The following is a 23,324-nucleotide window of genomic DNA, read 5'->3' as shown; positions in this document are numbered from 1 at the left end:
GTTCAATTTAACTTAGCTTGAGGTAGACATCTGAAATAGGTACCTTGAACAGTACCAAGAACAGTAAGCGTACCTGGGTAGCATTAATAGAACAATTCTTCCTACTGATCCTCCAGTATGGGAACAGTCAGATCTGTAGGATGAAGCTGTCTCGAGCTCTAAGACGCAAGTGGCCATATGTAAACTCACTATTCTGAATAGTCCTCTCCATCCTTGCTAACTCCAAATTATCCCAAGTATGTCCAGCCATGACCTGGGACTGATTTTCTTCCTGTTTCTATTTTTCATCTGTAGAGTGGCACTAATACTGTCTTTCTCTTACTGAAATGCTGGGAAGACAAATCAGCTAACGGGAAAATGACTGCCTAAATATATATATATATACACACTTTGACTGACTATGCAAGCCACAAACACCGGTGTGTTCTCAAGTGCAGTTCAGTATTTGAATTGCAAATGTTTACAAGGTAAGACAAAAGGGCACACTGTCCACCCTCTTACTTCCCTCTGTGACCATTCCCAAAGGAAGTCCATTAATATGTCCCAAGATAGCAATCATGGCATTTTCCAGCAAATTCCAGATGTAGACAGTTACTTTATTGCTACAAATATAGCTCTGAAGCTAAAAAGATGGGTGCAAAACAAAAACTTCCAAAGCAAAAAGGAGCTCATTATTCTAAACATACTACATCAGCTTGTTATCATACAATTCTATTCTCTGTATCGCTAATAAAAGGGGGAAAAAAAGATTTTGTGTTTTCTAATACTGACACCATGGCTGCTGTTACCACATGGTGTTGCCCCATCTTAATTTAGAACACATCTGTTTAGTTATATTCAATTTAGCATACACTGTAATCATCTGCTTTAATGCTTTAATGAAAAAAATTAGAAAACTAAATGTTAGTCTCCAGCGAAGACAATGCCAGTTTAGGAAATGGACAACTGAAGGAAAGAGAATTACTCTGAAATAGTGAGTATTCAACACACACAGAGCCTGAACATTTTAATTCACTCTCTGGTATACTTATTCTATCTGTATTACAATAAATCAACATTTGTGTGCTATGAACATTCCCTGACACCAAGATAAACAGGTGTGGAACAGCCCTTGTCTGTGCTAGTGAGGTCTCTTAGCCTTCAAAACAGGGTGACCGCAGCATATCGCTTATTGGGAACAGTGCCTAGAACCTTCTAACACCCAAATTATGCTTGGGAATTATCTGGGAAAATGCCAGTTGACACAAATCAAAACCCTTCCAGGGACTGTTCTAACAACTCAACAGGATAGATGATCATTTTCCAATGCTGAGGTACATTCTGAACACTATTTATTTTATATATTTAAAAAAAATATATATATATCTGTACAAACAAAAATACATATTGCTCACATGACCACAAGTTCTACGTGGCCAGGAGCTCCTAACATCCCAGAAACTCCAGTGAAAGTTTTCAAAAGATTATTTTGCTTTACTCACCTTCTTCTGTCAGTCTGCACTGGGAATTGCCAACAGGGAAGCAGGACACTTGGGAACAGATATCAGCTCAGCCTGTTCTAACTGGGAACTTTTATTTATAGAAGCATAGTTTATCTGGTGAGGAACAGAGTGACGGGTATAGAATATAACAATAATATGAACTCATCTGTTTCCGTTTTTTAAATACCAAATGAGCAATCACCGTGAATAAATAAAAAAGAAAACTATCAGCAGGGGAGGTGCATGTCAGCTTCTGCAAGAATATTTATACGTAAATGATCTGGATCTTGGTGAGAGCACATAATTTCTTTTTTGATCTATAAATTCGCTAAAGTCTTGCAATTCACTTGACAGACTGCTCTTTTCCTCACTTTAAGCATCGCTGCTATGATAAGCAATGGAGGTAAAAGATTCCCTGCACACGTAAAAGAGGTGACTGCCAAGGCAACTTCATACATGCAATCCCCTTCCCTTTGAAAGATTCCCTTTATACCTGGATCTAACAGCCCCCACAATCTTTCAAAAAGGCTGCGCAGCCCATCTTCTCAAGCCTGCACTGGGGTGGAATTCCTATTGGGAAAAAGAAGGGATGCAGTGGGAATTTTTTTAAGTCAGTTCACTGCTAATGAGTACCATCTGGCTGGAAGGAAAGCAAAAAGCTGCTGGCTTGATCAAGTTTGTTTTGTACCTGCTTTTTCTTGTGTTTTGAAAAGGGATATACACAAAACCTGGACTGGCAATCTTTGGAGAGGACCATCTAAAACTAAAAAAAAATAAGTTTTTTTAAAATATAGAAAAACAAAAGCTTACTGATAGTGTCCTCAAGAGTGATTTCACCAAGTTTGCACTGCATATGCCATTTGCAAGGCCATTATCAGCATCATTACTCCTTATAACATAGAGATGAAAGGACTGTGACTGCACGGCCATTGCCTCAGCTATGTCTGCTGCTCTCCGTTCCAAGCATGGTCGTAATCCTGCTCTAAACAGTGGTTGTGTTTCCTCTGAATGACAAGGCACTCTGAAGCAACTCATGTTTAATGGCATTATGTGGAGGGCAATCTGCATGTGATGCTTTTTAGCAAGTAACTATCTAATCTAATGCTACCACTTGGTGTAATCACAGGCATGTCTACAGCTCACAGACTCAGATGACCCAAAACCTGACAGGAATGCAGTTGTAGTGGTTTTTTTGCAGGAGTTGGCCTGTTCATCCAGGTTCCCAGGTAAATCCAAAATGTCCTGGATGCCACACTGCCTAGCTTTAAACCAGTTCAGTATATATACAAATATATATATACTGGACAGTGAACTGCAGTCATGTCCTTGAATGTAATACAGATATAGCCATCAATAACACCACTGGTGTTTTTCATTCATCTGTTTCAAGAAGGTAGTTAAATATATACATCATTCAATGCTACATACTGTGTCCGTCCCCATTAGCAGGCATCATGTCCTCAACTTTTTCCTTCCTTTCACATCTGACAAAGCAAAAATTTTTTCAGTCACTGTTAAATGCAGTAAGATTTAGGTTTTTGGTTGGGGTTTTTTGGGTTTTTTTTTTTCTTCTTTTGTTTTTGTTTTGCTTCATGGGTTTTTTTGGTGCCTAACTATGTCAGTAGTAAGCTGTGCCTCCCTCTTCTGCAACTAGCCCCTGCAACCAATCAGTCAGTGAAAATACACTTTTAAATGATGAATGCTGATACCTTTGCTCCATTCTGGAGCTTCTCTCCCTCTGATCTGGAGTCTCTGGGCTGGCAGTACAAGATACTGCTATTGCATCACCAGACTACAGTAGCAGAAATCTTGGCAGCCAGACAAAAGTTAATGAAAATTTCAAAGGTACAAGGCTCTTCTTTGAGCTGTAGAAAGTGACAGGGTTGTCAGTGGGATCACAACAGAAGCATTTAAGTAAAAAGGAAAACACCACCAATAAAAAAAAAAAAAACAAAACCATCACAAACTTTTTTTTCTGGGGATAACTAAAAGTTTATGAATAGTGTTTATGTATTTTAAGATAAAAAGTCCTTTCCAATGCTCAGGAGGTTGTTGCTATTAAAGGAACTGGCAGAGATGGGAAAGTGATTTTATTTTCTTTCCTAAGGGCAGAAGAAATACTTCTCACATTAAACATTTAAGAGTCTGTCAGGACTGAAGAGTAAACACACAAACACGGATGGCATTCTGTGTCCTGCAGTGTAAATGCCTCCTGAACTGCAAATATTTAGCTGTTCCACAGTCTGATCTTTAAAAAGGGGGCTATATTTTCAGTCTGCAGATGCAAAGGGAATTGGATAGATACCACATTGCATAGGTACTGTGTTGTATATTTACAATTCCTCATGTACCGCCAGAAAAATTGCAACAAAATTATATGAATTTCCACGTACCTGTGGATTGATGTCATGATGATTTTTAACTATGATGATTTTTAAATGTCTGGTTTATTAACCTAAAACGCAAGACTTGAATACACTTAAGAAACGGGTCTTGTATTATGTCTTATATTTTGTGAAGAAAAAGTTATATTCCAAATTAACGCAAGTCAAGCTTTCTGATACTATTATTGTACATAATTTTGAAAAGAAAATGACCAATCACAAACATAATCAAACCCAATGCTTTCAGTTCTATATAAGTATGTGTATTTTATATAATATTTACAAAGTAGCCAGATTCAGGAAGGAATCCAACAGCAAGGGAAAACTCAGTTCTGCATGGCGTGCTTCCAGCTGGTCCAAAGCATTGTCTCAAGCATGGTAACTTTTGGTAACTTCATCAGTACTCGCATTGGCAAGGTAAGGGTTAGTAGAGAAGTGGCCAGAGAGATCAATCACTCCAAAACACTTCCAAAATCTCCCGTGGTGCTAACAGCAGCACAAGCCTCCCGCCTCTGTATCACAGCCAGTGCAGCAAGAGCTCCCCCCTTGGTTTTCACAAACTTTAACCACTTTAACCACTTTGTTTACTTCTGACTCTTGAAAGAAAGAAGACAGGAAAAAAAGGGAAAATGAAGGTACTACGTCTTATCAGAGACTGGGGAGGGGGAAAGCACCACCAAAGCAAAGCCAAATCCCAAAACCCTAGTTATTTATTAGAAAAACAATAATAATAATTTATAACCTGCATACTTTGGGATCTTTACAAACCCATCGACTTCAAGCCAAGTTGGGCTTGCTGAGGGAACAATGTTTTGAAGTGGTCGGCCTGGGGAGAAATGACTTTTCATGGCAAATACTTCAAAAAACCTGTCTGGTAAGTCAAAATAATTTTTTCACCTCCAGATCAAAACCCAGAACCTTCTGAAAACAAACACCTGGCATTTCTTAAAAGACCTGAGTTCCTCCAAGCTGCTACCACTTCAGCCAACAACCTGGCCACTGAGCCAGGGCATCTCAGGTTGAAGTGGGTTTTATTGAAAGCTGAAGCAGATGTTTAAAGACCTCAAGTATACCCTCAGAAAATCAGTAACGCACATACATTGAAATGCAGTAAATATAACAAGAAAAAGCAAACAATTCTGGAAAATAACTGAAGGAATTTTCCAGGAAAATCTTCTCTAAAACTGACTAAATGTTTGAGTAAGAACAGTAACTGCAATTTTGGTAACTATAGCAATTAAGGAAGAGACTGTTAATTCTCTTTCTCTGTGCATAAACTGATGATATGAGGAAGATTTCTTCTGGTACTGTAACACTGCTTGTTTATGGGAACATGCCTTATTCTCAAACTATAGCTGCATGAGTCAGGAGGAAAGTTAAGGTGCATTTTACTTTTCCAGAGTCTTTTATCTCAGTCTTAAAAATAGTAGATGGTATTTATATTACCATATGATTTTAAAGAAAAAAAGACACTTCATAAAAAAATTAAAATGCATTTGCACACACTACACATTATCTAATGCTTTGCCTCACGTACTGCTGTTTCAGTGAACCTGGAACAGTGCTTCAAAGTTTCTGACTCATTTAGTTGTAGCTCCACAATGTGGCCAATGTGAGAATATTCTGAAGGAGAGAGACACATTTCCAATGATTTTCCAGTTGCTATGTGCAGACATTCCCCAGTTAGGCATCAACAGCCTTGGCCGTAGCCTCCTCTCCACTAGAAAAGATCACAGGCTAACGGAATCTATTAATTGACCTTTTTCCAATGTAACGTCAGGAACTTAACAATATTAACTTCAAGAAGCTTAATGATTCTTTATATCCTGTGAGATGATACTTCTTTATAAAACACTATACCGCAATAAATAAGTAAATACAATTAATATACTATTGAGAAAGATAAAAGATACGTCTGCCTAGTAGAACAGCTTTCCATTTTTAGACAAATTCATGGACTGATAAGGAGAGAATCTGTGAATATTTTAAATACGTAAAATATGTAAATACGATTGCTTTTTCCACTGGAACAATCTGCTAAACAAGATAAATGTATTACTTTGAATTACATATCATTGATCATTAAATTCTCTTACAAACAATTATTTTCTTATGGTGAGTTATTTCTTTTAGAAGCTTAAAGGTAAATCCATTCAGGCTATTTGTTCTATTATCTATATGTGTGTACAAGGCTTGTTTAATTTAAAGTTGGACTACAGATTTAAATCCTAATATTCCCCGAGGGTGATTGGAGATAATACAGATCCATTGTTCACTCTATATAAGGACTTACTGAAACAACCTATTAGAATCAATGCCTTAAAAGTTCCTTCACTGTTAACTGCAAAAGTGATGAATGTTCTGAGAGTTTAGGAATACAGTTAATTCTGTGCTACCATTTGCCAAACTGATCCATTCAAGCAAAAAAAAAAAAAAAATTCAACTGGGAAATTACAATACAGTTAAGGTTGCCAGTTTGCATTATTTTACTCCTAGTTAAACCTTTCAGGCATTCATAAATTGACCATAAAGATTTGCTCTGCCCTGGGGCAACTGTGATATATATTAGGCTGACAATCTGTTCTTCATTCAGCTTGCTATGTCCAGATAAGAAATATCACACATTATCCTGAGTCTGCTTGCAAAGTCTGACAAGGGTATGAAGTTAAGGATCAATGACAAATTTTATCCTGTCTTTTCCTGTATCAGTTGACAATGTTCTGTAAAATTTTGGTCACCTGGTTCTGGTTATCCTTACAATAACTAAAAGAGTAATGATACTTTATGAGCGTGATTTAATCAACATTCATTATACCCCCCTAAGACAGATAGGTAAGTATTGTTATCCTTATTTAGGGCAAAAGAGAAAGGGAAAATGAGTCGTGAATGGCTGTACAATGAATTAACACTGCATCAAGATTAAAACCAGACCTTTTCTGAAATGACCCTATATGCAGTCTCCTGGATTATAGTTCCTCCCACATTTATTAGTCATCCATACTTTTTAATATCATTTACTAACATGCAAATAATTTTTACGAAGTAAATTTACTTTTTGTCATTTACAGTATTAAATTTGTGCACAACAATGAATTATATGAAACAACAGTAAATTTTGCCTTTTGTCTCTCTTACAATGTAACATAATTCTTCCATATTAAAGTCTTTGATACTAGGGATAATATTTTTACAACATATAAATGTAAGTGCATTAGCGCTGAGATGATACCTTCCTGTTCATGTTTAGTTCTGCAATTGGTATCAGTGAATTAAAAACTGGGCCTGAATTACAGTTTCAAATTTCCTTTTTAAAAGCACACCAGCAACATAAAATATATACTCCTTCCAATCATCATCTGAAATAACTGTGTATAAAAGAGACCATAGTAAATAACATCGGTTTTCTAAGCCAGTCTGTTCATTCTGAGAGCACTTTGGGGGCTTTGGGTGTAGTTGTTGTTACTGAACCCGTTGATGTCCTCTCCATCACTGAAAATGCCATTAGCAGGAGCATTATAACAAAATGCTGTCTTCTTTCTGCTGTTTTTATGATTACAGTGTATTTAATAACTAGAATGACATCCAAGATCCTAAACATTAAATCATGTGTCCAAACTTCTTAATTTCATTTTTAGAATACCTAACAAAATTTCAACACATGTATGTGCTGTACAAAAACAGACTACAAGAACACAGTCACAGACTACATTTCACTTCAGTTCATATGATGCCAAAAACACTGCCTTGGAGTTAAGCTTTATCAAGAACTGTTTATCCGCCATGTTGCAGCATGCTCCTTGCTATGGACTGGCTCTCTCTTGCACACCATCCTGATGTAAGGGGTGCAGCACTATCTCCCACCTGCCTCATTTTGAAGAATTTGCTTGAACAATTTCAGGTTTGAAAGCTTTTTAGGAAAATCAAGTATAGCTAGAAGAAAGAATGAATTATTTTTTGAAGATAGATAAGATTATGAAAGAAAGACAAATGGTTTTAAAAAGAAAAGCCTCAAAATTATGCACTAGTATTCTTTTGGATGTAATGGTTGCCAGCTCAATATTAAGCAAAGGAAACACTAGCTTTGCTGAGTTTTAAAATATTATTACCTTTGTATCTGTGGATTTACTTACCCAAGATAGCTGCTGAAGTAATTAAAAACTATGTCTAATATTTTTAAAGCTCCACTGATAATCACATCCATACCCTTCTTTATAAGCTCTCTGATTGCATGTTTTTGGGAGCATCTTTCAGTGGCAATGAGTGGATAATTTCCTTTTATCTTCCACAGTTACTTCATGCCTTCAAAGGCTGTGAATATGCCTTGTATTTTACTTTGTATAATTAAACATTTGGGTTTTCATGCATTCATTCGGAATGCATGAAAAAATATCAAATCAGGCTTTGTTTCTGTGTTTTAGAGACAGGAGGTATCTAAGTAATGTATTGAAAAGGAAGAGATAACCTTCACTATATTATATTAGCATATAATATAGCATGTATATATTCATCTGTAAAATAGCACAAAAACAGCATCACAGAAGGAAATTTTCTCTAAAGCATGTAGAGGCTGCCCCCCCAAATCATCCCAATTAAAAAGAGAGAGGAGAAGGAGGGAAAAAATCCACATGGCTGAGTATTCTCATTAAACTCACAAGTCTGTCAATGAATATTTATCTTTAGTCTCCTGCCCGGAAGGGAGGCTGGAGAAAGACTGAGCAAAAACATGTATTTCTGTCAATGAAGCTTAGTAATCAACTCAATCACCAGACGTTCCCTTATTGCCAGCTGTCATTCAGATGACAGGTTATTTCAGTGTATCAGTAGAGGGCCAGCTGGCAGGGGGATAGAAATGACAACCTTGCTTGAACAGTGAAAAATATTTTCAGCAGAATTAGCACGGCTGAGCTGTCTGTATACGCTTGGGGATACGAGTAAGGCCAGAGGAGGGATGTATTTGAGCAAATAGGCGTATTTATTCTGTGTCTTCTAGTGAATGTAGAGAAGGTTTTTTTCCAAATAGCAAAAACTATGCCACTCACAGGTAATTTAATGTTTGATCTGTTTGACAGATTACCTTTTCTCCTCTATTTTTATTTCACATTGTTATTCTCCTGTCTCATATGTTTAATTCTTAGAAGTTTCAACTCATCCCTGTTTCATTTCATGTCATACAGTGTTTTCTTTGGACTTCTTGTCCCCTGTATGACTTTCCTTTTCCTCCCTTTCTTTTAAAATCTCTAGCACTTAGTTACTTCAGACTCTTCTCAGTTTCTGTCATTTTTTTTCCTGCTGTGCATTCATCTGACTTCAAATCCCCTCACAGGTTTAACTCTAGTTGACTTTAAAATTATCTGCTCATGGATAAAACTCATATTTTGAGAACTTCACTACAAGACTTCCAACGTTCAGTTTGCAGTGCAATCATGAGACCTTCTCTGACTTTACCTAGAGCTGAAGGAATCAAACTGTTGAAAATCAGTTTTGACTGTGAATATAGGCAAATGAAAACTTGACTTTCTTCTGCTACTCGTTTTGTGCATTTCTTTTATTTATATTTAGTTTTGAAACTGTCTTTTGAATATTTCTTTTCAATCCTGACTTTTTTTCCATCAGTGTTCACAAACTCCTTTAATGATGTCTCCATTTTCATAGGCAGAATGTGGATTTAAAGTGATTAAATAAAATAAATTAGAATTTGCATCCTAGTTCCTGATTTCAATTGCACTTTATTAAATAACTAGAGTTCAAAATGTAGAGTGCAGGATACATGTAGCTTATATTTCTTCAAGTTCCCTCAAAAATATACTATCAACTCTAAAATAAATATTGTATTTTCTATACCTGTAGTCACCTGAGCTATATTATATATTAGAGAAAGCCCATAAAGTTTTTGGAAAGTGGACAAAAGAGGGAGCTCATATAAGGGCAAGTCATACCAGTTATCTCTTGTGCTGCAGATTACCTAGAGAAGAAATCATGCCTAGATTAGTGTTCCTTATCACATACATGCCCTGTCCCATCTTTTTCCTACAGAGTAAATATTACCCCATCAGCACCAATATATACAGGTTGGACTGTAAAGAAACAACATTAATTTTTGAGCAATGTCTGGATTGGGTATCAATAACCATTTTGCTCCCCCAACAACATTTTAATACAGCATCTATAAATTGTTAGGATGCCCCAAGGCGTGTTTGGCTCATCTATTTATATATGCCTTGGGTAGGTTCAGAGACATAAAGTAACAAAACAGCTGTCTTCAACCATCCACAGCACTTTAACATTTCACTAAAAATGCCCTGAAGTATTCTAATTTTATTATGGCATAGGTTTTTAATTTTAAGATGAGATTTCAATAACAAGAGGCTAAGACACCACCATCTCTCTATTTTTCGATTATTTAACATATAAAGCATAAGATAAAATACCAGCGTTAATAGTTTTCCTTCTGCCATCTAGAATTCTTGAACTTCTTCGTATTAACTTTTGGAAATGTAAAACTGGTATCAGTAGAAGACTGAATATACTTCAAAGCATATTTCAGAAAATACCTTACAATATCATTAACCAGCTTCTGAATATTAGCCCCATATCTTTCTATTATTTAACATACATTATCTTTATGATGAAACAAAAAAAAGTAAATGGAAGTGGTGTGATTCACACACAGTAACAAAATGGATACTTGTGATTGGACTTCCATATGTACAGTACCACTGAAAGTATGTTTTATTGAATGTTGCAGTTGAGTAAGCAGAAAATGAGACTCAGAAACAAGCCAGCATCTACAACAAAACCCCAAAATTCAGTACAGCTGTATCCATTTACATCAGAATTTAAATCAACCCTTCATTTTCTTCACAATAGTACAAAGTCAAGAATTGTTAAAATAGTTGTTTTAAAAACAGATTGGTAGGATTCATCTGACCAAATCTAGATGTCTACAAATTGGGTATCTCCAAGTAAATCGGTTGTCTAGGCTTTTTTAACAGTGAGGGGATTTAGAGGGTGCTTTTTATCCTGGAATTGATATATAGAGTGGAATTCAGTTGCCTAACCATAAGTATCTGTGAAGTCATTCCAGATGCTATAGGGTATCTTGAGACATTTCCATGAGGCTGGCAAACATGACACAGAAGTGATCAAACACCTGAGTAGCACATAGAGGCCAAGCAAGATACCTTAGGCATCTAAAATGGTACCCTGGGTGCCTATATTTAGGAAAGTGAATCTCATATGGAAAGTAGATAAGGTGAATTGAGTTCTGCAATACCACTCATCCACTGACTCTAAAGGTACCCTCATCAATACTGGCTAATGGTGTACATCTTGCAAGTCAAAAGTTTATAAGATTAATCACACACTTGCTGTTAGCTCTAATAGGTTTTATTTATTTTGAAATGCATAATTTACAAAATAATAAAACTTCTCTCACAGAAACAGCTATCTTCCCTAAGAACAGAAGGGGTTTGGTGAAGCGAGGAAAATATTTCTCTATTAGCTTCAAGATGTAAGTAGATATATAAATAAATACATTCATAGATCTACAAATATATAGAAGGATAAATAAATTTCTATGTCTAACTATAGACATGTAAACAGTTTGTAGACAAATGTCAGCAGTTTTCAAAAAGATTGGGAAGCTCTGTATTTATCTGTAAGATGTGACACTGTTGTGACATTTGCTTTCCTTTATTTGCACAGAGGTATTTACAGACTTGGTTTCCCCCCTTGAGGAAGTAACCCTGGCTCCAGCTTGGAGGCATTTGTAAAACTGCATTTGCCACATTCCATTTATCTGGCACCAACACATCCCTAAGCAACAAGTACAACTGCACCACCTGCAACAGAGCATGATCACATCAGCACTTTGCTAGAGTGCAGGGGTGAATACTCTGCCTGTGGCTCTTCCATCATGAACACCAAGACACATGAGGAATTCAGATTTTTTTATTCTGTCTCTAATTTCCTTGGAATCCATTTAATATATGGATCATTTTTGTACTTTCAAACCCTTCCCCCTACTTCTTTCCAGAGACTGTATTTCCTGATGATACTGAAACAAGGTTCATTAATGCCTCTCCTGTTTTGTCTGGCCATTGAGGGTCAGGAGAGTCCCGCTGAGGGGGTGGGGAGGTTTGTACCAACTGCTGGAGCTGGGCTGCAGCCTCAGGGGCTTTTATGTCTAGGGGATCTGGGGGCAGCTGCTGGGCAGACTGTGCCTGAGCACAGATGCTGGAGCGGTCCACTTTGTACATACAGATCTATATACAGGTATATGAATACACAGAATACACATATATATGTATTCTCACTAGTAGACCTCCACCTTGCTTAGCCAGAGAGAAAAGCAGGATGTTCCTCCTGGTGCTACCTGTGTCCACGTGAGCGCTTTGTGTGTCTGCCTGTGGCCTGCATGGCATGCTCTGGATACATGCGTAGATGTGTGCTCCGTGTGTGCGCGTACAGGAAACACAGGCTGTCTTGTTGCTGGTTGGGCTGGAGGCACGGGGCTGCAGCAGCCTCACCTCTCTCAAGCTCTGAGATCCAGCACAGAATTTCACACTAACAAATACATCTCCTGTTTTGTTGCATTCTCTCACTAGTTGTTCCTCAACATCCAAATTTATGCCCTTTATCACTTTATTTGTGGTGGAAAACAAAACCAACCAACAAACAAAAAATAAACAACCAAACAACCCACAAAACCCACCACCACCAAAAAGTGATTTTTTGAAAGACGTATTTTTACTTCCAAGAGATTATTTTATTCTGCTGCCTAACAACATTAGCTCCTTTCCAGGGTTTGCTTTGTTTGGGCTTTTTTTTTTTTTTTGGGGGGGGGGGTGGTGGGGGGTGGTGGTGTGTGGGAGGTCCTCTCCAAGGCTCTAATAAAATACTTGTAATATGGCATTTGATCTCAAAGATAATCAGTGGCTTTCTTCCCAGTTTGACCAGAACTGCCTCAGCAATGCTTTGCTTTTACCAAGAGCCAGAAGGTCAATGCAGGAACATCGAAGGCCCTACGCTACCCAGTTAACGCAGAGCAGGCCCCAAGCAGAGTGATATTAATGCACCTGAGGTCAGAGGAAGAACAAGCAAGGGAGAAAAACAGCTGAGCAAGAGAGAAAAACAGCAGAATGCCCGTTTCCATCGCTACCAATCATCTGTTTAAGGAAACAAATAAAAAATAAACCAAAATAGCACAGTCTTGGTCTCCTCACTCATAAATCAACATAACACAGTCATGCTTATTTTCTCCTTCTCTCCTCCTGGCCTCAGAAACCTGGCTTTTTGGGTTTGGGTTGTTGGTTTTTTTTTCCCCCCACAGTTCCAATACAAGAATGGACATTGTCTGTAATCTAGCAGATTTCCATCCTCCTGATTTAGGGTACTCTCCTTGTCAGGCAGAAGAAATAGGGCTTAAATTCCTAAAGCTAAAGAAAGCACTGAATCCAAGTGCTCCAAGCATTATATAACTGTACACAAAGCCCCCACCCCTGCTATTTTCAAAGAGGAAAAGGAGACAAAGCAAAAATCCTACAACCTATGAATTATTTCTGTAGAGCACAGCAGTATAAACTTACAAAAAAAAAAAAAAATCAAGGTAAGTTCCTCAGTTCGTGTAAGGTTCATGTAAGGTTCTATAATTAAAGAGTCATTTCTACCAACACAAAGGAGCACAGAAGAGGAGTGAGGCCAGGCAGGGGAGCCCCCATAGCCCAGTCCAGAGATATAAGCCCCTGCCCCAGCCATTCCAGGGCTGTCCCCTAACAGCCACATGGGTCAGGTGGACACCTATCAACCTGAGTCAGTAGGGGAGGATTTCCTTGAGGCACCTTACGACTGAGGGGGGTTACTGCCTTTCTGTAATAAAAACTATAAATGCCGACAACATGTTTATGGCCTACACAGACTCATACAAAGCTTGACAGTGTCAGCTGGCTTCTGAAAGAGAAGAATTCAGATCTTTCAGAGATACAGATACCATTTCTGAACACCACATATGACTTCAATCTTCAGAAATATTAACATATTATTAAAAATAATTTAGTATAGAATTTTCCTTCCTACAGCAATCAAGTAAGAGGATGCTTTTCCAAATGCTAGAAAAATGGATAAAATATATATCACTGTTTTACAACATTCTCCAAGGAAATAGTAGGACTCCACTATGTAACACAGTAATGTACCTCCACAAATTCAGAAATAAATATGAAACTTTTCAAAATCAGGGCTAAGAGTACCAAGAATTACTTAACATATAAGAAAACATTTCCTAAAATAGTGTAAGAGTATAAGAACAGCCATTTGAATGAAGGCAGAGTCCATTATTCTTTGTCCAACAGTGGCCTTAAACAGATGACTAGGGACGAATAAGCATAGTGAACACATATATCATCAGTTTGCCCCCAACATTTCTGTCTGCTTTCAGCGCAGACTACTAAGCCCAAATCTGCTTCTAAATATTTGTTATAATTCAAAGGCTTTATCTTCTAGAATTTGTCTAATTACATCTTACATCCTGATCAATTTTAGTATGCACAACATTCTAAGTAAAGAAAATATTCTAGCTACTATATATTTAAGATTTTGTCAAACATTATAAAAATTTCTAACAAAACTCTTAGCTATTGTTTCAGTAATAAGCAAAATGTTAAATTTTCTGCTGTGCTACAAATATAAATACATTAAGTACACCAGCACAACAGAACTGTTGGAAACCATCAAATAATAACCTTATTAAGTTTTCCACATGCACATAATACTGTACTGACTGAGTTTTTCTGTAAGGAACTGTATAATCAACCAAAAAACTAACATATATTTGGGGACAGACAGTTGAAGAAATTCCAGGTGCCACTATAAGAGAACAAATTCTTAAAATGTTAGTATAATACTGATGGGTACTTGAAAACCGTACAGGTAAATAACCTAATTACAAAGCAATTTTCACAGAGATCTCTGATATATCAGAATCCGAACCAGGAAATACCTAAAGTAATAACAGCAGTACATCTCCACAACTTTTCTTTGTCCAATGAATTTTTTTTTTCATGTAATTTTTAATTTGATAGCCCTTGAGGCAAAAATTATTTAGTACATTTATTCCGCAAGCAACTCTGAAGACATGAACACAGGTATCGCTTGATATTTAAACATTATTTCTTCTAAGAGAAAGATGGATAGAAACTGAAAAGAAAAATAAAAAAGCAATATAACAGAAAATAATAAAGACTATTAGGTTATCTTGATTTGTGTTCTGCTACTGCAGAACTATTCCCTGTCATCAATTTATCTTATTAGGTGCCCATGAAACCACGAAAAGCCACAAATCACTTTTTTATCATTTTGCTTAGAAGATTGTTCTTAACACAAGGTGTATTTCCCAAAATTCACTTAGAGCCTTTGTTCTTCCCATTCTCTTACCACAGCTGTAGCCTGCCTACAATTTTACCTCCCTCTTCTGCTTCCAACACTGCCAACTTCAACAGTGGGGAAGGGATTTAATTCCAGACTGCAGACACACAAGTGTTGGAGGTAGGTATCCACACTCCCACTACGGTAAATGAAAATCTAGGGTTCAATTCAGAAAGCTGAACAGAAGCACCTAGTGCCATTTGATGGTATCATGCATGGCTTCCAGCTACCAGGAGGACTCAAAAAAGCCTGGGTCTATCAGGTTTCTGCCACCAAGAGAGGACTTGCACCAGGCAAGCCCTAGAGGTCCTTTCCAGCTGGTATTTGCATGATTCTGTACCTGCCAGCCCCATGCAATATTTTGGATACCCTTGGCACCTCAATCGGTATGTGGTACCTACATTTTTTACTCTGCAGAACCAGGTCTCTAGTTAATACAGTCAATGGAGTTTGGTTCAACTCACTCAAAAGAAGAAAGACAGTAATAATTCATCAACCTACAGTCTGCAGCAGAGTCCTACCAAACAGTATACTCTTTCTTAGTGCATTATGTACCCCTTAGCCCAAGTGATCATGATTAACTTTTTCCCACACAGTCCTTTCAAATTAAATCTTACACCACCATTCTAAGTGACGAAATATTTATTTTTAACCCTTCTTGAAAAATTAACCATTACTATTATATTTCCATACAGACATGCATGTGAGCATGTCCATTATAAACGAATGTGTGGGAAGAGACTTTCACTACAAAACCTATCAATGCAGATGTTAGCAGGAAATCACATTCGATTACAAAGGCAGTTTCCATATACTATTTTATGAAAAACATAACATTCTGACAAATCTCATGATGCACTATCGGTTTACATTAAACAATTTCATTTCATTAAGAATTTCATGTTGCATATGTATAGTGCCCTTCAACTCAAAAATAAACCAACCACAGCTAACCACAAGCAATTTTAGGAACAATCCTGCGACTGTCATCATTCAACGTAACACATGGATTAGAGGTATTTTCCCACTGAAATCTGTGGTAAATGTAAAGTTAATTATAAGCACCATGCAAGATCAACTTCCTTTCATATTATCATTCTATCACATTTCATGCCATAGAAAATATTGTAACTTAGGAACCCATAGGACGATGAAGAATTTCAATATTGACTCAGAAGGGTGTATAACATTGAAAGAAACAAACAAAAAAAAATGGCTTTGCCAAGCAGCAAGGAGGAAAACAATACATGAGGACAAGTTATACCAAGCTATTACCTATCTCCTGTATCATTTCAAGAGGTATAAAACCCATGAAGCAGTAATATTGTTCATACTGTTTGACAAAACTCAGATTATGCAGTTTTAAGCCTTTAGTTAAATGCAGAACAATAGAATCTGAACTATTTGCTATTTGAAATGACAGTTTATAACATCTATCATGCAGTAATAAAAAGGTATGCACCTAGAGGCATGCCAGGTTCCTTAAGTTTTTAATCACCTGATTTCATCAGCTGAGACAAGATAGAAAGATGACTTGGTACTAACACATACACTATTAAAGGATTCTCTGACTGTTTCTTAATAAGCTTCATTTCTTTTTGCATAGGTTGTGTTTTTTTCATTGCTGTTACTTTATAACTAGTGAATTCCATGAAAGAAAACAAGAAGTTATTTAGTTTTCAGGCATTCTTATATAAAAATTTCCATGAATCTCACCAACAGTGCCTATTGTTTCTCACTTTACTGCGATGCTCAACACCAAATTCTCACTGAACGTATCTACTTGTCACACTTCTATAAAAGATCCAGATTTTAAAGGATATCACAGCACAATGCAACTTTTCTCAGAAAATTAGTGAGCTCTCTTCCAGGTTAAAGGGAGGACCTAGAAATCTCAATGGTCACTGAAAGACCTACTGCATCCGTCTTTATCCACAAAATATTCTTTGAGAATGGCCTAACTCTACATCCTTAAACAACCTCAAACCAGCTTTCAAACCTAAGACCAACGCTGCTATTTCAAAAATTGCAACTAAGCAAACTGCAGACATAACCATTCCCTGTTTCTCACAACAGGAAAAGATGAAAATGCTACTTAATACTTTGAACTAGCAGTATTCAATATTGTTGGCTATTTCGGTATCAGAATGACAGGTGCAATATAAATATACAGAACTGCTTGGAAACATATAACGAAAATACTGATCAATAGTAAACCAGTCTTTAAAATGTATGCCTGCACTACATTTAGTAATGAAGGCACCTTGGAGATCATGTTACTGAAAGTACCCTCTCCCAATTCTCTTGGGAATTTATTACATTAGAGAGAGAAGGGGAAAAAGTGGACTATTCTGAGATTGCACACTTGAGAATTCCATATTGTAGCTTGCAGCACTGTCATTAGCATGTTATTTCAGATATAAAAGAAACATTAGAGGACACTAGGAAACTGAACATAAATGAGCTACAAATCATTAAATACATTTTTCATTTTCTGGAATGCATCCTTTCCTTTTCCTTCTTCTCATCCTTTCCCTGGTATCATTAAAGACTGCTTCAAATAAAAAAAAAACTGAGCTAAGATGAATACTTCACTGGGACAGGTGTACATCATGTGTTCTACACTCCCATTTCTCACATCTATCACATATGTAGTGTATTACAAGAATTTATATTCACACGGGGATACCTTTCAGGTTACAACTGAAAAATAATACAAGAAAAAAAATTATTATTTTTATAAAACTCAAAAAATTATGTTTACGAAGAAAACCCCAGAAAAGACAGAAACGCAAAAATTGAACATGCTGTAGAAAGAATTAGATGTTCTACATGTGCAAATCCACAGAAATATATTAATCCCTCACATTTTAAATTACTGTATGAAATGTGCTATTATTTAGGTATAATAGCCAGAACCACTAACTATTAATGTGCTAAAAAACTTCCAACAATGTATGTTTTTAAAAGATGACTGGATGGTCATCTTCAATGATTCATTAAGGTCTAGAGCAAACATGGATGCTACCAAGCAAAGCAGAAAGGCACTTAAAATGCTGAGGTGACTGTCAAAAGGCTACTTTTGAAAGATGCAAACTGATAGAAATTAATAGGACTTAAGTCAGTAAGGAAACAAACCCCCTCATTTTTCAAAGTAATGCACAATTCTGTTTTCACTGACGTGGCTAATACAGAAGAGTTAATGTACCACACCAATGCTTAAATATATACAGGGACATCTGTTCTTACTTTTTAGGAATCTTTGTCTGCAAGAAGAAATAATCATTACAAAATACTCTCTCACACAAATACTGAAGAAAAAGCGTATTTGGTAGGCTGTACATTGTAAGCATCACTGACTGTTCAGTCATTAAATTTGCTTAATGGCCTCTGCATTACCTGTACTTTTTCTTCTTTTTGGTACTCCCTGGGAAATTATGATATATAGTGTATGTATGTAGAACTCCACAAGATGTTGACAAGTTGATTTGATTTCTCACGAGTCTTCTGTAGTTTTAAAAATATGTATGCGATCCCTTGTTTCACGCAGCTAGTTAAAACCATGAAAGGATGCCAGATTTAGAGAAACTGATTTAAAGAACAGTTGCCACTTTACAACAGTTTTCAACACAGAGACTAACTTTCTGGGCCTTTTTCAAGCCAATTTCCTTTCCTCTTCTCTCCCCATTCTATAAGTGGTCCCTCCAACCTTTTAATAATTTGTCTTAGAGTATCTTTCGTCTTTTGTACCCCAACTCAGGAGTACTGAAAACCTACGTATGTGTTCTTTTTCCCACCTGCTACAGCATGACAATAGTCTCCAGTTCTGCTCTAACTCCCACTGTAGTTTTGCTATGCAAGTTCTGCTGTAACTTCAGCCATGCGTCTTCCCGCAGGACATTTCCATCCAATGACTGGAACTATGCATGACCACAGCTGATCCACTGATCACATACTCAGGTGCTGGAGTGCTCTGACTGGCCTGGGATTTCATCAGGCTACGGCGTTGTGTGTACACATCACCCTACCGCAAGGATTTTGGCAGCCAGCTTGGGGGTGTTGGACCTTATAGATGCTTTCTGGTTCTGCTCAGTCCACTTGTAACATCTTGTTCTGTACCAAACTTATTCAAAACAAATAGCGTCTGGTATGATATTCAGCAGACTTATGGAGGTTTCTGCAAGAATAATAAAGTTAGTGCACGTAAATATAATTTACATAAACATATGAGATGCCACATCCAGCTGTACTCCGACCAAAAACCTTCAGTGACTTGAGCCTCAATTACTATAGATAGATATAAACATAGTTTTGCAGCTGTGTGACTGCTGCACAACATCAGTATCTGTGTCGGGGTTTTATGTTATTGTCAGGGAGGTAGGAAACAGCTGATATTTACAAGTGAATCTAGGAAGCACTTCCATTAACCTTTTTGTTCAATTGATGGATTTAATCCATAGTTAATCCAATAATTTAAGGAACCCAGTATAGGTCCCCATTCTGCATGTTTGACAGTTACAAGCTTAACCATAAATAATATGTAAATAATTTACATACAGGTATTAAATTATTACTTTTATGTATTAAAAAAATTAAATTTACAACCTTGGCTATTTCAGCTATGAACAGGCAAATGTTTCACAACAGTTTTATACACATTCCCAATGTTCATATACACTTGTATGCAAGTATATTGCAGAGATTGAAAGTTTGCAGGTATTTGATTTTATTTTGATTTTTTTTTTTTGTCTGCACTCTATTACTTGAGATAATAGTTAGCATTTTGGGGAAAATGATCAGGAAATATTAGTACATGTTGAAATATTTTTCTCCAGGTAAACTGACAGATTCAGTAGGCAGGAGGAACGGAAAGAAGATAAGGAAAATTAGTTTAAGAACTGGGTTTTATGACTTAATGTTTTCTTGGCTGGCTTTTGTAATTAGAGATTGACGTTTCCTTCTAGAATGGAGGAAAACCTATAGCTGAAAATTAAATAATAACAAAATACAAAAAGCAATATACTGCAATTCACCACAGAAAGATCCTAAATTCATAAAAAGATATAGACTTAACAAAGGAACATGGAATTCTCAAAACCTAAAGATTTCAAACAAATATTTGAATAGGAATCTTTTGAGCACATTTTAATATCTCAGACAGAACTTTTAAGCTGTTTCCCACAGATTGGCAAATCACCAACTTCAATTTTAATATTCTCAAGGTTCTAATTTGGGCACAATTTCCCACTACTAGCAATTTTTCAGGTAATACTTCACTACTCTCTGAACCTCACTCCCTGCAACCACATAGAAAACACTTAGAACAACTTCAAGAATTTAATTGCACCTTCACATGAGTTAGTATTTTTAGCGTTTATTTCAAGGAGACTGACATTTAAATTCCATAATTTCTATGTTTATTTCATCTGCCTTCAAAGATGCTTCATCTTCTAATATTTTTGCCACCAACAGTAATTCCAAAAGTCGAATTAATCATATGGATGCCATCTAACTACTAGTAAAGGCACTGGGAAAAACTCACGTTGCTTTCTGTGACAGCAAGAGCAAATAGGACAGGATTTTAACAGAAAAAAAGATTAATCTTCTTGGGCAAATATAATCCTAACTTCTGGATCCTTTATCACCTTAATCACTTCTAAGTCTCCTTCGGGGCTTACAAAATATAGAGGTTATGCTTTCAGAACAATATTCAAATCTTTATTTTACATATGACAACTGTATCAATACAATAAAAAAAAATTACTCTTCTTGTGAAACTAATGTGCATTGTAATTAAAAAGCTTGTGAGAAATTAATGGCATTGGAGTCCTGGAATGGATATTTAATCTACAACAGAAAGAAAATTCTTTAAAGTGCTTTAAAATTGTTTTGACAGAAAGCCTAATAGGTATATTTTGGATAATCTCAATCAGCTCATGCCACATAAATACAATTTCATAATGGAAACGTAAACATTAATTTTATTCTGCCTGGTTTGCCTGCACTGTGTGTCAGATATTTCTACCAGAGAGTGTCACAGGTGATAAATATTAGTATAGTAGAAAGAGTCAGAAATTGAGTAATAGAGCTCCATATTATTACACTTCATGATATTTGTATTTTTCCCAAGCTTAGGGTCAGGTACTTAACAGAAATTCTTTTAGATCCCTATCAATTGTCCTTGATCGCACAATCACAGTAAGCTACCAAATGTTGCAGCCATGAAAATCTGATCTTCAGATCCAACAGTGGAAAGAACATCAGTAGGCATGGCTTTAAGAAATTTAATAATTTAGGAAATGCTGCACGAAGCTATACTGCTGCCAGGGATCGGCATCTCCATACAGTGCAGGGCAGACATGACACCTTGACTAGGCACTAGCTTGGGATCTTTCTGCATTGCACTCCTTTGAGCAGTGAAGGTATGTCCTTAAAGACCTTCGTTAGTATAGCAGGGCAACACACTGGCTAAGGGAAGATAGTTGCTTGTGAATGGACATGAGGTATATAACCACAATTTAAAAGTGGGGTTGATCGTGACACAAGAAGAAACAGGACACAGACTCAAATCCTGCATGCTGCGTAGCAACATCTGAAGCTCAGCTCCCATGTACGGCACCTGAAAGATCACAAAGTAGCTTAAAACATGCTTTCTGTTAATCTCAAGAGCCCTGCTTAATGGGGGAGAATGGAAGAGAGAGCAAACTTTGTCCCATTCACAGATCTTCTTGGACAATTATCATGGGAATGGTTCTGGGGAAAGAACAGATCCAGAAAAGCTGGTTGGTTTTCAAGGATCACCTCCTCCAAGCTCAAGAACGGCCCATCTCCTTGTACAAGAAATAAAGCAAAGGTGGCAGGACACCTACACGGATGAAAAGTAGTACCTGACTACACTCAAACGCAAAAAGAAACTCTATATAAGGTGGAAGCAGAGTCAGGTCACCACAGACAAAGATAGAGATGGGGTAAGAGAGTCAAAACCCACCTGGACTTGAATCTGGAGAGTCACAAAGGCTACAGGGGAAGTTTCTACAGGTGCATCAGGAGCAAAAGAAAGCCTAGGGAAAACATGGGACTGCTGCTGAATGGGGTGGGGGACACACTAACAAAGGACATGGAAAAAGCCAAAGCACTCAGTGCCATCCTCACCTTGATCTTTACTGGTAACACTGGCCTTCTGCAGTCCTAAATCCTCGAGGACTACGGAAAAATCTATAGCAAGGATGGCTATAAGTGGAGAAGGGCCAGATGCAGACTTTTAAACAAAATGCACATAGAGAAGCCCATTAGCCATCTATGATGATTGGCTTAGTGAATAAGGGGAATCAGTGGATTCTGTTCATCCCTACTTCAGCAAGGCTTTGGACACTGTCTCCTGTAACATCCTCAATGAACAACTGAAGAGGTATTGGCTAGGTAAGTGAATAGTCAGGTGAATTCAAAACTGTCTGAACTGGCTCAAAGGGTTGCGATCAGTGGCATGAAGTCCTGGTGGAGAGCAGTCACCAGCAGAGCACACCCAAGGGTCAAAACTGGGACCCATATGGTTTAAACAACTTTACTGATGTTCGTAACAATGATGCAGAACACATCCCTAAGAAGTCTGCTGATAGAACTGGGAGTGGTTGACAGACCACTGTCAACCATTGGTCTTATCAATGTATTTTAAATATCTGAAGGGAGGGTGCAAAGGTCAAGCCTGGATCTTTTCAGTGGTGCCCAGTAACAGGACCAGCGGCAATCTGCACACACTGAAACACAAGAAATTCTATTTAAACATACGGAAAACTTTTTTCACCATGAGAATGGTGAACCACTGGAGATTGTTGCCCAGAGAGGTTGTGGAGTCTCCATCCTTGGAGATATTCAAACCCAGGCAAAACACAGCCCTGAGCAACCAGCTCTAGGTGAGCCTGCTCTGAGCAGAGGACTGGGTTAGATGCTCTCCAGAGGCCCCTTCAACCACCCTATGAGGGTGTGATGACCCCAGGGTAGTCACTTGCCATATAGCTATAAAACCCTGAGCCACAGCTGA

The 23,324-nt window shown here is 37.2% G+C and overlaps 1 protein-coding gene across 1 annotated transcript in view; it reads right to left on the bottom strand.

Annotated features, from left to right (window-relative positions):
* GPC5 (glypican 5) overlaps positions 1-23,324 on the bottom strand; it is a 710,635-nt gene that overhangs the window by 524,291 nt on the left and 163,020 nt on the right. The gene's annotated exons all lie outside the window — the stretch shown is intronic.

The sequence above is a fragment of the Falco rusticolus genome, chromosome 2 (genome assembly GCF_015220075.1).
Source record: "Falco rusticolus isolate bFalRus1 chromosome 2, bFalRus1.pri, whole genome shotgun sequence".
In the NCBI taxonomy this organism is placed as follows: domain Eukaryota; kingdom Metazoa; phylum Chordata; class Aves; order Falconiformes; family Falconidae; genus Falco; species Falco rusticolus.
The sequence above is the reverse complement of the archived record's forward strand: the minus strand, read 5'-3'. Positions and strand labels throughout refer to the sequence as shown.